The sequence below is a fragment of the Anastrepha obliqua genome, chromosome 2 (assembly GCF_027943255.1).
Source record: "Anastrepha obliqua isolate idAnaObli1 chromosome 2, idAnaObli1_1.0, whole genome shotgun sequence".
Classification (NCBI taxonomy): Eukaryota; Metazoa; Arthropoda; class Insecta; order Diptera; family Tephritidae; genus Anastrepha; species Anastrepha obliqua.
In genome coordinates, this window is record NC_072893.1 from 100,729,600 (window position 1) to 100,744,134 (window position 14,535).

A 14,535-nucleotide genomic window follows, 5' to 3' on the forward strand; every position below is an offset into this window, starting at 1 on the left:
GCGTTTTTACAATCGAGAAGGAATTTTGAATGTACAGCTGAACAATTTCAGTGCGTTCTATTGGGGTGTACTGTTTCATGGTATAAATCTCCTTCGACTGACGCTTCCAACGCGGTATGTCATTAGCTGATCTGAAATTACAGTAAAAAGTTATAGGGTTACTCAATGGGTCAGTTTAATATGGCCAACCCTGTATATATTATATATTATATAATTGGCGCGTACACCCTTTCTGGGTGTTTGGCCGAGCTCTTCCTCCTATTTGTGGTATGGAGAGACCTACAGTTTCAAGCCGACTCCGAACGGCAGATTATTTTATGAGGAGCTTTTTCATGGCAGAGATACAATCAGAGGTTTGCAATTACCTACCGAGGGGCGACCGCTATTAGAAAAATGTTTTTCTTAATTTTGGTGTTTCACCGAGATTCGAACACACGTTCTCTCTGTGAATTCCGAATGGAATTCGGATACTCCGGCCGCCTACTTTCTAATACTCAGCATTACATTACTGAGCAAAACCAAGTCTTGTGCGTACAAAAAGTTCTAAAGAGGCGTATATTAGAATGATAAAAAAAAATTGTTATGATGAAGGTGATTGTGGCTATTATTCTATTTTATTTTCTCCACACCTTGCTCACTTGTTCACTCCACTCGATTATGACTAGAGAAGTATAATGTTCTGTGCACAGACCTTTGGGTTTCGTGAATGGGATTCACATGAAATTTGAGCAGGTGCAACTATACAGTTTTAATACGCCAATCATTACATTATAGGAAAATCTTTTGCTTAGTCGTACACGTCAGAGAGAAAATTTTAATAAAGACTTTGGCATTCCAAACGAGTGCCTTTTATTTTTCTATTGATTTTGTTTATATTGAGAGCGACTAGAACTAGAAGCTTCCCTTTTACTCCGGCCATAATTTCTGTCAAACCGTTAGCTAACTGCTCCTGAGAGAGGTTGTTTTTTTTGCGATTAAGGAGGTTTAAAATGCCTAATCCACCATCAAAGCCGCCGTCGCAGCAATAGTATATCCGCAGACTTAAAAACTGCCCCTCGTCTGGAACCGTCGCCCGCCCTACAATCGCTTTCGCCTTACTTAGAGAGAAATTGGTGTACATTCGGGTGTAGATAATGTAACATTATGTACGAGTATGATGGGCTTCATTAATATACATATGTAATTTTAGCGAATGGGTTGGGTCGCGTAAAAGCTTATACCACATATAGATATGTCGCTGAACAAGTAATTTTACATATTTTATGAAGAGAAAATTAGTTCATTTATATACTCGTATATTTTACTTTCACTTTCTGCGCGATCTGAAGGGCTGGAATACCTGATCTACTGTCATCAACCTCCCTAACGCTTCCCTATGCCCATCTCATTATGTATTCCAAAAGGCTCTGGAGATATGCAAAACGGAGTATTGCCATTGCATATTGTTGTTTTATTATATCGAAGTACTACTTTGAGCGCGTATTGATATTTGGCTTTCCGTTATCCCTCTCTGTCTCTCGAGAATAATTTTTGAAGCAATTCACTTGCTAAGATTTTTCCTGCTGGGTAGATGATGCTCCACATATACGTATGTTTGTTATAATGAGTTTCTTCTCGATAATAATATTTGATTCAGTAGATCACCACTTTGCAAGGCACGATCTGAAAAATGTATCAAAATAATCACTGCATATATGTATATTTACATAAATATGTATGAATATATCAACACATAATCATATGTAGCTGTAAGACACTAAAAATCCTAGCTTCTGTAAAGCAATCGTGCCCAAAATCAACTCGTTTCGTGAGCTTAGAAAATTTAGGAAGTATTTGATTGACTGCGCCTTTCTTTCAACCAGTCCGACATGCGACAAATTGTCGCCTAGACGCGTCCCGATCTCTTTTGTCTCAACATATGAAAGCTTTGGAAGCACGAAAGTGCAAACGTATTTATGACTGTATGCACATAGCAGATACATATATGCATACCTACATACTTAGATGTTTATTTTGAGGATCTGCATTTGCGTCTCTCCCTGAAAAAGCAAAGAACTTTTTCTAATCTCCTGCAAAGTCACCTATTTGTCTCATTAGCCGAATGCATTGTTACTGCATTATTATTCCAGTGATTTATTTTTGTGCCAAACGCTAGTAAATGTGCAATGGCAATGCGCTCCTATGCGCCGTTTATTGACTTTTGTCACCAACGGCTAAAATTTAACGCTCTTTGCTTCCCACACACGTGTCCGTATGTATGGTATCGTAGCATGTGTGGGAATGCATTTGTGGCGTTATGCTTTTCGTTTGCACGATATGCGCTTTTGGACGTTCATATAAACATATTTAAGTGTGTATGTACGTACATGCACACATATCTACATACATATGTACTCGCATATGAACACATATAAACATATATTTGCAGTTATAGTAAATGTGGCATGAGATTTTCCAACTGTTTCCACGCTTGCTGCCCACAAAATGACAACAAATACTGCGCCGATTATTATCTGAAAGATTGCTTCGGTCACAATCGCATTCACTGATGAACAGTGTTTAAATTCTGTGTCTTAAAATGGATGTATTATATTTAAAATATGTAAGGTGGCATGGTGAAGAAAACGGTGGAACAGTTACAAAATTTGTGAACGGAAAAATCTGTTAGTGTATTAGTTCCGCTAATATAATATATGAATATATATGTATGTATGTACATATGTTTAATAAAGCTTGCATCTTGAGCTAGGTTGTCATATATTTTTGCTTTAAAATAATTTAGTTTAAAAATGCCTATCAATGGGCTTGGATGTGACCGAGGGCAAGACGAAGTATTTTATGTTATCAAAGAAAAACAAAAACATCGGCTTCGGCACAAAACATTACTTTTGGCAGTTACAATTTGAAGTAGTAATGTATTCGTTGGTTATTGTATGACACAGAAGTTTGGAAGATTATCTTCTGTAAGGCTATTCTTGGAGGGTTCCGGAGAAAGATTATGCGGAAGTGGATGAAATTGTCATAGAAATGATCACAAAAACTCCAACACAGAAAAAAACCCATGTATATTGAAAATTTCAAGCGGAGTAGAATTTAACTTTAACTGCTTAGACGATTAGGAATCTTAGCTAAAACTTTTGAGAGCAAACTAAATTTGTTCATAGCTCATGCTATACTACTGAAAACTTATGTGATAGGGATAGTCAATCACCGCATTTAGGTAAGTTTATTAACGGCGGCCGCCGTAGCCGAATGGGCTACCATTCGGAATTTACAGAGAGAACGTAGGTTCGAATCTCGGTGAAACACCAAAATTAAGAAAAATATTTTTCTAATAGCGGTCGCCCCTCGGCAGATAATGGCAAACCTCCGATTGTATTTCTGCCATAAAAAAGCTCCTCATAAAAATATTGCCGTTCGGAGTCGGCTTGAAACTGTAGGTCCCTCTATTTGTGGAGCAACATCAGCGCGCACACATTATTCGATGTCTTTAAATCCCTTAAATGAGAGTCGTAGTATTGTTTCCAAATAATGCAACAAACAGTATTTTACATGGAATGCGAAAGAATGCTTTAGTAAGGGCTGAAACAAAATATCGAATGAAACCAAGAATATATAGAATAAGGTTTTGCAATAGTGTAGTTTACTCAGATTGAAATTACACTGAGATCACACATTTCATTAAATGAGGTTAAGCCAAGGAGAGCCAATATTAGAATATAAAGTGGGAATTAGGGGTGAGACTTAGGTACTAGTAATGGAAATATTGTACTCAGTGAGGTGATACTAATAAAATTAATGAAAGGAAAAACTAACTTTTTGATGATTTGCACCGGTATTTCTAAAGGAAACTTTAGAATTATCTCCTCGTGCAAGTACAAAAAACCTATCGAATTTATCCGAAATAATTATCGTAACTAAAGTGTAGTTTTTTTAATTGATCGTAAAAAGATATTTGATTTCCTTTATTCCAAAGATGTAATGAAATGTTTGTATTCTGTGACACGAAAAATAAAAGAATTTTTGCCACAAGCGTAAACCTCAAAGCGGAGCCTTTTAAGTTTTTTATTTTTTATTTATCTTTATGAATTTTTTTATGGACAGATTTTTAGCAGATAAATATCGTACACAACTTTTTTATTTTATTTTAATCTTGTAACATTGATTTTATTTAAAACTCACTTTTAAGTCCTTCAAATTCTATTGAATTTTTCCCAGTTTTCATATCATACTTTCGAGGCCACATTAAAAGTACATCGAATTTAAATCCATATTTTATTATTTAAATTTGGTATTTCATAATTGCTTTCATTTTTCATTTTTCTGGCAAAAAAAAGCATGTTAGAGAAAGTAAACTAAGTGTTTCTGGTATTACTTATGAAATAGAAAAGCATTGCTGGTCATTACTTAGTGCTATTAAGCTTTCTGAATACTAAAATTAAGTATAAACATAAGTTTATTTTTTATTCGTAAACGAAACAATAAAGAAACACTGTGCGTTATTGCTGTCACCTCTTTGTGGAATCGAAGGCGTTGCGGACGCATTCAGGGAGGTGAGGTTGCGGAGTGAAAACTTTTCGTTATGCTTTGTACACTTGCGCGTGCATGCTCGAGCGATATTTAAGTGGCAAATTAAAGTCCAAGTGAGAATAAATGTTCAAGACCAAATTATTTCTTCCTCCGTAAACTACCGCTTTCTATAATATTACGTAGATATGTATGCGTGTTTGTGTGTATATACATATACGTATGGGACGGATATAATGCTAGTTACTGCTGCCATTAGGTCCGCTACACAGCCGTTAGGTAAGAAAATTGTCATCGTTTAGAGAAAAGGTTTCCAACTCTGTATGTTTATTATCGGCCAAAAATCTTAAGTTTTATCTATATTTAATTGCAAGAATCATATTGTACGTTACACACAAGCATATATAAGTAATATCCAGTCATGACGAAATTATTTCATAAGCCCATAACAGTTTGATACATTTATAAAACAATGACTAAGAAACCGTTACCTTTGCTAATCGACGCCGTCACAAAATCAGATTCAATGAATACTTCCGAATTGGATTACTAATAATTTTATTTGATTTTTCGTTCATACAGAGCAGACAACTTTAAATATTTTAGAAAAAATAAATATGAAAAACAAGCATACATATCTAAGCTTTACAGAAAATCTCATCGTATTGTTCGTATTGCAAGCAACAGTTTCTGAATAAATATTACAAGCAAGTTCATATATAGCAAAAATAGAACACAAATGTGGCACGGTAAACCTCTAAGTAAATGGGTTTTTAGCTTTAAACTTCAAAAACAATAGAACTAAATAATATTCTCAGCCTAATCGTGTTGCACAGAAAGTACGCTCACGCCCACACCCTTACACAGTTTGGTATTTGCATTAATGATATTTGCAAATGCTGTACATATTCAAATTATTAATCGAAGTCCGTCTGAATCGATTAATTTATTATTAATAACGCCAAGTGATGTCATAAAAACTCCCCATAATGTAAGTAAGTAAATGTTGTATGCTTCTTTCTCAAAATTTCGTTCCTTTATCCCCACTTCCTATACTTTTGAAGATCTCTGCCATTACTTTTCATTTAAAGATATTTCCTAATTTATCTCCAAAGTTATTCCTTCAGTTATTTCTAAGTACCATTGCAAAATCTTATACTATGCTAGCTTCCATATGCTAAGACGCTCTGATTTTAGTAATTATTTAGATACGATGAAACTTTTCTGTGCCCTTCCAGCTCTATCCAAACTTCAATATGAGGTCTACATTTTAATTGCCATATTAAAAGCTTTGAGCGTATCCGAAGGGTGGTTGTTCGCTTCGCTCTACAATCTTTGAATTTTGTAGGCCCAATACCTTTCTATAGTGTCAGATTAAAATCCTCAAACTGCAGGAGAACTATTCTCTCCTTCTCATTTGTCTTTGATATTATTAATGACACTTTCTTCTAGAATGCATAAATTTTGACATCCCTCAACGCTGTCCGTGGAATAATGCATTTTTTTCTTCAAGAAATTAGAAGTAAATAGCTAAGCTATCAATGCTGCAATTCATAGAGCTTTAAGAGTACTGAACACATCCTCAAATTCTTTACACATTGACTTATTTTTTTTCTAAGTTTAAATTTATAATATTTTTGAAAGAATGTTACTGTTCATTTGAATCAGATACAATCAATCTGTAAAAGCATATTTATTTCTAAAGTGTGAAAGGATACTTTTAGTGTTACATTAATTCTCGTAGTTTAAGCACAGAATTGTCTATAAGTGTTTTTTTTTCATTTGTTGTCACCATATTATCAGAAAAACATAGTCTTATAGTGGGGCCGCCATAGCAGAATGAGTTTGTGCGTGACTACCTCCGCAGGGTCCATGTTCGAAACCCACAAAGAGAATGAAACACCGAACGATAGAAAAGGATTTTTCAATAGCGGTTACCCCTCATCAGGCAATAGAAAGCCTCTGAGTGAAAAAGTTCCTCATAAAAGCTATCTGCCATTCCCTGGCGACGTGAAACTGCAGATCCCTCTATTTGTGGAGCAACATATATGCACTCACCCCAAATTTCAGGAGGAACTTGGCCATATACCCAACAATGTATGTACGTGCCCACAAAACGTTCATAAAAAAATTAACATCGCCAAATATGTATAAATTTAAGTGGGCATGCAAAGCTTGATTTAGCCTAAAGTTATAATTAAATTAAATACATTATTTCATTCCTCAACTTTAATATACGTATTCCAACGATCTTCCAATATTTGTATACCATTTCTGTTATGATTTTGCGGACGGATACTCTCCCACAGCTTTTTGTTGTAACAGGTGGCTTTACAGTAATCCTCCTATCAGAAAATGCTATAAATTTTGCGATTGGCCCCTAATGTCAGTTCTGTTTTGACATTTGTGTAGTAAACACATGCGAAATATGGGTATCAGTCGACGGTCTTTACAGCGAATTGGTACAAGATTTGAAGATGTTTCCGTACAAAGTCCAGACGGTACATCAGCTGTTAGCTGCTGAGCGCCAATCGCGTCTAACATACGCTCAAGCCATCCTCAATCACCACCAAGAGGAAGATTATTTTTCATCAAAAATAATCATGAGTGATGAGGCCCATTTCCATCTTAGCGGGTACGTAAATAAGCAAAATTTACGCATCTGGGGCACTGAAAATCCGCGTGTAAGCCACGAAGAGCCATTACACCCGCTCAGTCACTGTATGGTGTGCTGGTTTCGCTGGAGGAGTCATCGGACCTTTTTTCTTCGAAGTCGTCGCGGGCCAAACGGTTACTGTGAATGGTGAGCGCTACAGAGCAATGATCAACGAGTTCTTTTTGCCGAAACTTGATGAATTGGGATTGGAAAACATGTGGTTCCAACAGGACGGTGCAACGGCACACACTGCACGTGCCACAACCGATATGCTGAAGGATGCATTTCCCGGGCGCCTAATCTCCCGTTTTGGCGATTTGCACTGGCCAGCAAGATCGCCTGATTTGACCGCTCCAGACTTCTTTTTGCAAGTCGCGGGTTTATGTCAACAAGCCTCAGACTCTTGCAGTTCTTAAAGACAATATCCGTCAAGAATGTGAGAACCTATCGCCGGAAGTTTTGGCCAAAGTGATGGAAAATGTCAGAAAAAGGGCTCAAATGGCAATCAACTGTGGCGGCGGTCATTTACATGACATCATATTCTCGACTTGATGTAAAAAAAATTAAAAGACCAAATAAAAATAATCCACAAGAAGAATCAAAGTTTTCATTTTTTTTTTAATTACAGCCAAAAAACATCGCAAGGTTACTTTTGCGCCACCTTGTATTGTTAACCAGTTAGCACTCACTTCCCGAAGAGCTTTCCTCAAGCTCAAGCTTTCTTCAAGTAAAATATGGAACTTGCCTTCATCTGAGATCCCTGTATGTGTATCAAAAGTTTCTCGTTTAGTAAAATTTGTATATTCACAAACATGTATACGTTTGCTCAATAATTTCCGGCGTTCTTGCGCTTTCTTGACGTCAACTACCTGGTTCATTCTTAAGGCTTGTGCGCCCAAATTTAAACTCGTTGCAGAATTAGAAATGAAGAAGCAGATTCCTTAAACCTTTTTATTGAATTAAAATGTTGTATGCGTTCAAATAAAAGATGAGATGTTAGAATTTAAATAGATTTCTTTACTTGCTAATAAGTATCGCTTTCAATACTTTTTAGCCAACCTACCTGATATCTAATTTTGTTAGGCCATTTTACATGCACTTAAGAACAATTTCTTGCCTTCAGAAGAAACTTTCCTTTTTTTCGCCTTTGTCCTTTTAGTAGAAATAAATATAATTTTTAGCTCGTAAAATCGATGGCTTTTTCACAAAGTAATGTTGAGATAAAATGGTCACCGTACATTACGCCTCAAGGCTCCTAAAAAGTTCATCATCATATTTTTTCGTTAGCGTGGCGTGTTTTCTTTTCCATTTTTACAAACTTAATTTGAATACATACGAGTACATCTAGGGGTGCTAGTCCCGGGAGCACGATGTTATTCAGGTCCCGGAAAGCGCGGCGTTAGTTTTTTATTATCTCGGGGTGCCGAAAACTTTTAAATATCGTCTGGAAGGAAGTAAAATCTTGCTTATTACGAAATTTCCTCAGACTAAAAACTTTTCTTGGCTTAATTTGCTTATACGATATAGTGGAAGCTGAATTCAATTGAAAACTGCATCATTAGTATTTACAAACAAATGAATTCAATCAGTCGAGCTGAGTAAGTTTTTGTTGTTTACAAATTTTTACAAGTCATGCTAAATAAAGCATTTACTAGGGTGTAGGGGGCCGCCGTAGCCGAATGGGTTGGTGCGTGATTACCATTCGGAATTCACAGATAGAACGTTGGTTCGAATCTCGGTGAAACCAAAATTAATAAAAAAATTGCCCTCGGCAGGCAATGGCAAACCTCCGAGTGTATTTCTGCCATGAAAAAGCTCCTCATAAAAATATCTGCCGTTCGGAGTCGACTTGAAACTGTAGGTCCCTCCATTTGTGGAACAACATCAAGGCGCACACCACAAATAGGAGGAGGAGCTCGGCCAAACACCCAAAAAAAAAGGGTGTATGCGCCAATTATATATATATGTAAGCTAATAAGCCGGCTTGTGCTGTTCTGGAGCAAACGTACACTCGAACATAAAATTTCCCAAAATTAAAAGATTCCATTTTATTTATAGGCTTTGTTGATCTTATGTACACACTTTCAATGCAAAAAAAAAATTAAATTTGGTCTTCTTTACTTATACGAGGTTTTGTTTCGTTTAATGTATTTTTCTATTAATTATTGCTTTCGCAAGTTCCTCGTGTTTATATTCTTGGTTGTGATGTTCCTGAATTTAATTTAAAAATGTCTTACCTTAAGATTTGTCTGTATTGAAAAATACAGTCAGTTCAAATTGTAGGTCCTTCAATTTGTGGAACAACTTCAACACAACACACACTACAAATAGGAGGAGGAGCTCAGCGAAAACACCCAAAAAATTGTGTAAGCGTTTTAATTATACATATCAACTATATGTTTTTATTTTGAAATTTTAACGTTATATAAAATCAATATAGTGCATATTTTAAAACATGGAACACGATAGTATTCCCGTTTATAACAAAACATATTCCTAATAGTGCATTCTACAATGTATGTACAAGTTATTATATACAGATGCTGCTATAACTACACCGCGTGAATTCCATTTGTACAACTTGCACCACAATTAATGCAATTAAAATTTGCATCGGTAAAAATATTGGCTGACAAACAATAATAGCAATAGATGTATTTAAATTGTTTAAATTAACTTGAGTTAATGAATTTGCATCAAGATCTTTACGATATTAGAATTAAAGAAGATTTTTTCGGATCATGCGAAGAATTCATCAAAATCTAAACACATGTAAAAAAAATGTGCCACAATATTCGAAACCGCAAATTGGCACGTGCTCAAGTTACGTCGCACTTAAGCCAATTGTTCATCAAGGGTGCACACAGGACCTTCTGAACTTGGTAGGACCCATTACTTGAATTATCCACTCATGGATGGCAAGTCGGACATCTTTTCATCAGAGTAACATCGTGCATACGCCCAAATCGCCAAATCAACGTAATCGCTATATTTTGGCGTTCTTACAATGCCCATATGAATATAGAGTTATGTAGTGCATTGCACAAGCGATTAAATCATTCTTGTTTAGAATAATTCTGCTAAATATTATACTTATTGGGTTATTTACCTGACAAGTGTGTTCAAAAAGTAAGGTAACTTTTCAAATTTCGTACGGCAACGTGCATTAATTTTTTATTTTGTCCCATTGGTACACATGTCCTGACATACATATGTTTCCAGTGTCAACTATAGATGTGACGTATTTAGTTGGTTTTAGATATGTATGTATATACAAAGGTTAGTCGTGTTGTGGTGTGATCGGCGATTTTTTGCTGTCGAAAAAAATTCTTCGAAGAATTTTTGGTTTTTCGGCAAAAACAACACCGTAATCACCGGACCCCCGGCTGTCATACCAAAACCAGTGTATATTATAAATAAATATTTTAATAATTAAAGATTTTTCGAGAAAAATAAAAGGACACCTTAGTTTGTGTTCACGAGGTCATTATGAGAGTTTATTTTTTGTTCGTGAAAAAATTATTTACAAATGTCTAATTTTGTATTTCATACCAGTCTGATATACATATATGTACATATGTATGTATGTCCTAAGGCAAATTTAATTTGAAACCAAATACAGAAATATATTTAAGTGGCAAGAGACAACAAAATGGGAGTTAAAATTATATCATTTATGTTGAAGCAATATTTTCAGCTTGGGCTATTTGCTACGAGCTCGCCAACAATTTGTATTTCGTACATTTAATCATTCGTCGTATTAAAGATATTTACACATATAGAATTGATGTCACATTTGTGCAGATATAAAAATCGGAAATCACAGTCACATCAAGTTTAGTTATAGATACATACATATGTGTCCGTAGTTAGAACCTAAATGTCTATATGACGTGGGTTTTATTGCAAACTTAGGTGTGATACCAAAAAAGTATTATTAACAAACTATTTGATGAGCCACTTCGCGCTAGCATATACTCTGACACACCGAACTTATTGTTTACTTAATACTAAATTTTCTAATTCTATCTGTTCGCATACTTATGCAACTACAACTGTATGTTACACATATACAAATATATCTACATATGTTCATATGTAACGATGATTGCATAAGTTGTTGGTGTATTTATATTGAGGAGTAACCAACAAGTGTTTCTTACAAACAAGTGGAATGGCTTACCGGCGGCCTTGCATGTTTATGCCGCAGTGGGTTTGACTTAACTGGGTTTGGACGACGATTCGGCCAAAACAAGAGTGGCAAAAAGATCAAACTTAGCGGAGGTCAACGCTATGGCATCCGAAGCAACTATTACACCCTGCAAACTATGGGTCGCACGAATCTTTGTCGAATAGCGAGAGGCTTTGAGGGTTTGAGGGACAAAATAGTTGGAAAAAATCAAAACAAGGCTGGCCACTGTATACTTATGGTATAATACGAAAATTTGCTATGAGAGCTGAAAAGTGTATATGTGCATGTCCATATGCATGCGCATAGATATATTTGCAGCTATTTACCTGTGAAAGAATACTTGGTAGCGGTTTTAAGGAGTGGATTACTTCAATTTGCGGTGTGCAGCAACTTCCTTACACCACATTGCTGCGGCATGTCGTGCCAGAGTACTGTCGGTAAATATGCGCGCGTTGCAAAGTTGCAAATGCAAATCAACAGTGGTAGCTGCAACCGCCGACGCTGTGGGGCACGAAATAAAAATCGCGCTCTAGGCAGCCTCGCGACTAGGCTGGGCATAGACGCGAACGAAAAGGCACGCTTGTGCAATGTGAGCTAGGGCAGAGAAACTTGTGGACATGCGGTGGACGCTCTCATGCTTGAGCACTATTAGTGGTGATTTTTATTTTCATTGCATGCTCCTCCTCACGCTCCGATCATCTGCTTCTACCTACTTTTGGCTTTTGGCTTCTGCACAATGCACCACTGCCCTACAACAACTTGGTGGCATTTAAAAGCAAGGCTTGCGAATGAATGGTTGACCATTTGACTGATGCGCTGGATTAGGCGACGGGATGACTGAATGACTGGCTTACTGACTGGTTTTATGCACAAGTATATTGGACACAAAGAATGCAAGTGAATTCTCCAATCGTCGCGAAGTAAAAGTTCAAATGATATGAACTTTGTGCCGTGCGATCCTCAATCGTCACCGCTTAGTTAGATCGCGGCGTTGTCCCCGTAGGCACAATACTACTACTTGTACAATGAAGACAATCGCCGTTAACATTTGCAAAGCTCACGTTGAACTCGTCATTACCTAGAAAAAAGTAAATAGCATCAATGGTGTTTAAAAATTGCTCGAAACTCAATTGGTAGAGTTATTACAAATTTTACACACAAAGTATATTAAGTAAGTTTACAGGGTTATTGATTTAGCAAATATGTTTTTAAAAATTTATTGAATAGAATAAATATTTTAATTATTTGTGGGTACCCTAAATGGCTTCGCAACAGTGCATATGGTGAACTCGATTGACCAATACCTTGTGGGGCACATTATGGCCATAAACGAATACATATCGCCAATGCAACTTATCTATAAAAATCTATAAACAAAATTGGAGCATCCTCTGTAATTTTGAAATATTTATATGGTTTTTCTAACAGATGTGGTTGTAGTAGAGGAGTAGAGTAGTGCAAGAGGCTTTCTTTGTTGTGTTTGCTCTTTCCAACTATGGCTTGGGCACAAACGATTAAAATTTATAAAAAGCGAATAAAATCAATCATAATAACTATTTTTGCAACCTTCAAAACTTTTCTCTGTTACATAAAACTCCTTCTAAAGAAGTGTTAAGCGCTGATCAAAATACTACACAATAAGCTAAGACATTTGTGAACTTAACCATAACACTGCATCAGTAAATTTGTATTTCTTTAGAAATTTATACTTGATAAGGAATTACACTTTTATGCTTAAATACTTACAATGAGACCGAAGTTAGTGAAGAATGTGTCGTGAGCAATACGAACGAACGCTTCGGAAAGCGGTGGACCCAACTACTGAAGTTATATGAATTATGAACACCAACTGAAACCATCACAGAGGATCGGCACCGAAATTAATTCGTTTGAGACGAGAACTGAAGAAAAAGGTCACGCTATTAAAAAGGTACGACAAAGTTATTCTCTATCAAGATAATGCTCGGCCTCATATCACTAAAGTCCAGTCGCTGCTTCTTTCGAATTCCAGTTGTTTTGATCGATTGCACAGATCTGGAATCATAGCAGATTTATTTTTAAGATGGAGTCAAAGAAGTAAGGACTCTTGGATCCGCCAAAAGACAAGACGAGTTCTTCAATCGCGCCATTTATTCACCTTTGGCAAGTATTGTCACGTGTTTCGGAATTGAAATATGTGATTATATTTTTAAAATAACGGATTACATTTTTTTAGCGCAAGTAATACTATTTCAGTTTTGCTGATAAATTGGACATGCGATTATTCGTAAATCTTTTCAAACGCAAATTTTGTATATTATTCTTTGGTATCACTAAAGATTAACGAACGAATGAATTTAATGACTGTTTTGAATGATCGGTACTTAAAAAAAAACTTTATTTAAAACGAAATATAGAGCTAAATCAAAATAACTGCGAATTCTTGATAATTGGGGAGGGAAAACACGCGGAGAAGCGAACGTTGAGGACACTGGACATTTTTTTTCAAAAATTTATGTAGATAGCAATAATATCAGTATTAAAGATTATTTATGACTATAAAGAAAAATATTTTGCCACCGAGAAATAACGAAGAAACCTTTCTTATTAGTCGCTGGCTTTCAGTCACACGTAGTGTCATACAAATGCAAAGTAGCTCATTGCCCAATAGAGTAGCGGTACGAAATTTTTAGTAGTTTCCTAACGAAAATATATAATTGAAACTATAATTTTAACGGGCTACTGTAGAAGCATAAAGATAAGCATTAGATAAAGCTTACTTTACTTATGGACGCATATATGTACATATGTATTCGTTAGAGTGAAGCCACCGGCATAGAAACTAAAAAAATGCTCCAATATTAAGGAAGCAGTACAATAACTGTATTAATTTATTGAGTGGAAATAATAATAACTAATAATCGCGATTGATTGCGTAATTGAATAGATTAAATTTATAAGGTGGGACCTAACATACAAGACGTAACAATTTGAGAATGGGTACAAATCACGATATAGAGAATACAAATATGATATAGTACATCCACAGTACCACTACTTGATTGTGAACCAATCAGTACATGTTTTGATTTTTAGAGTAAACAAAATACTAAAACTGAACTGCAGCGTAAGAAATTATGAAAACACGAATAATAATAATATAAACAGTGTTTTCGTTCCT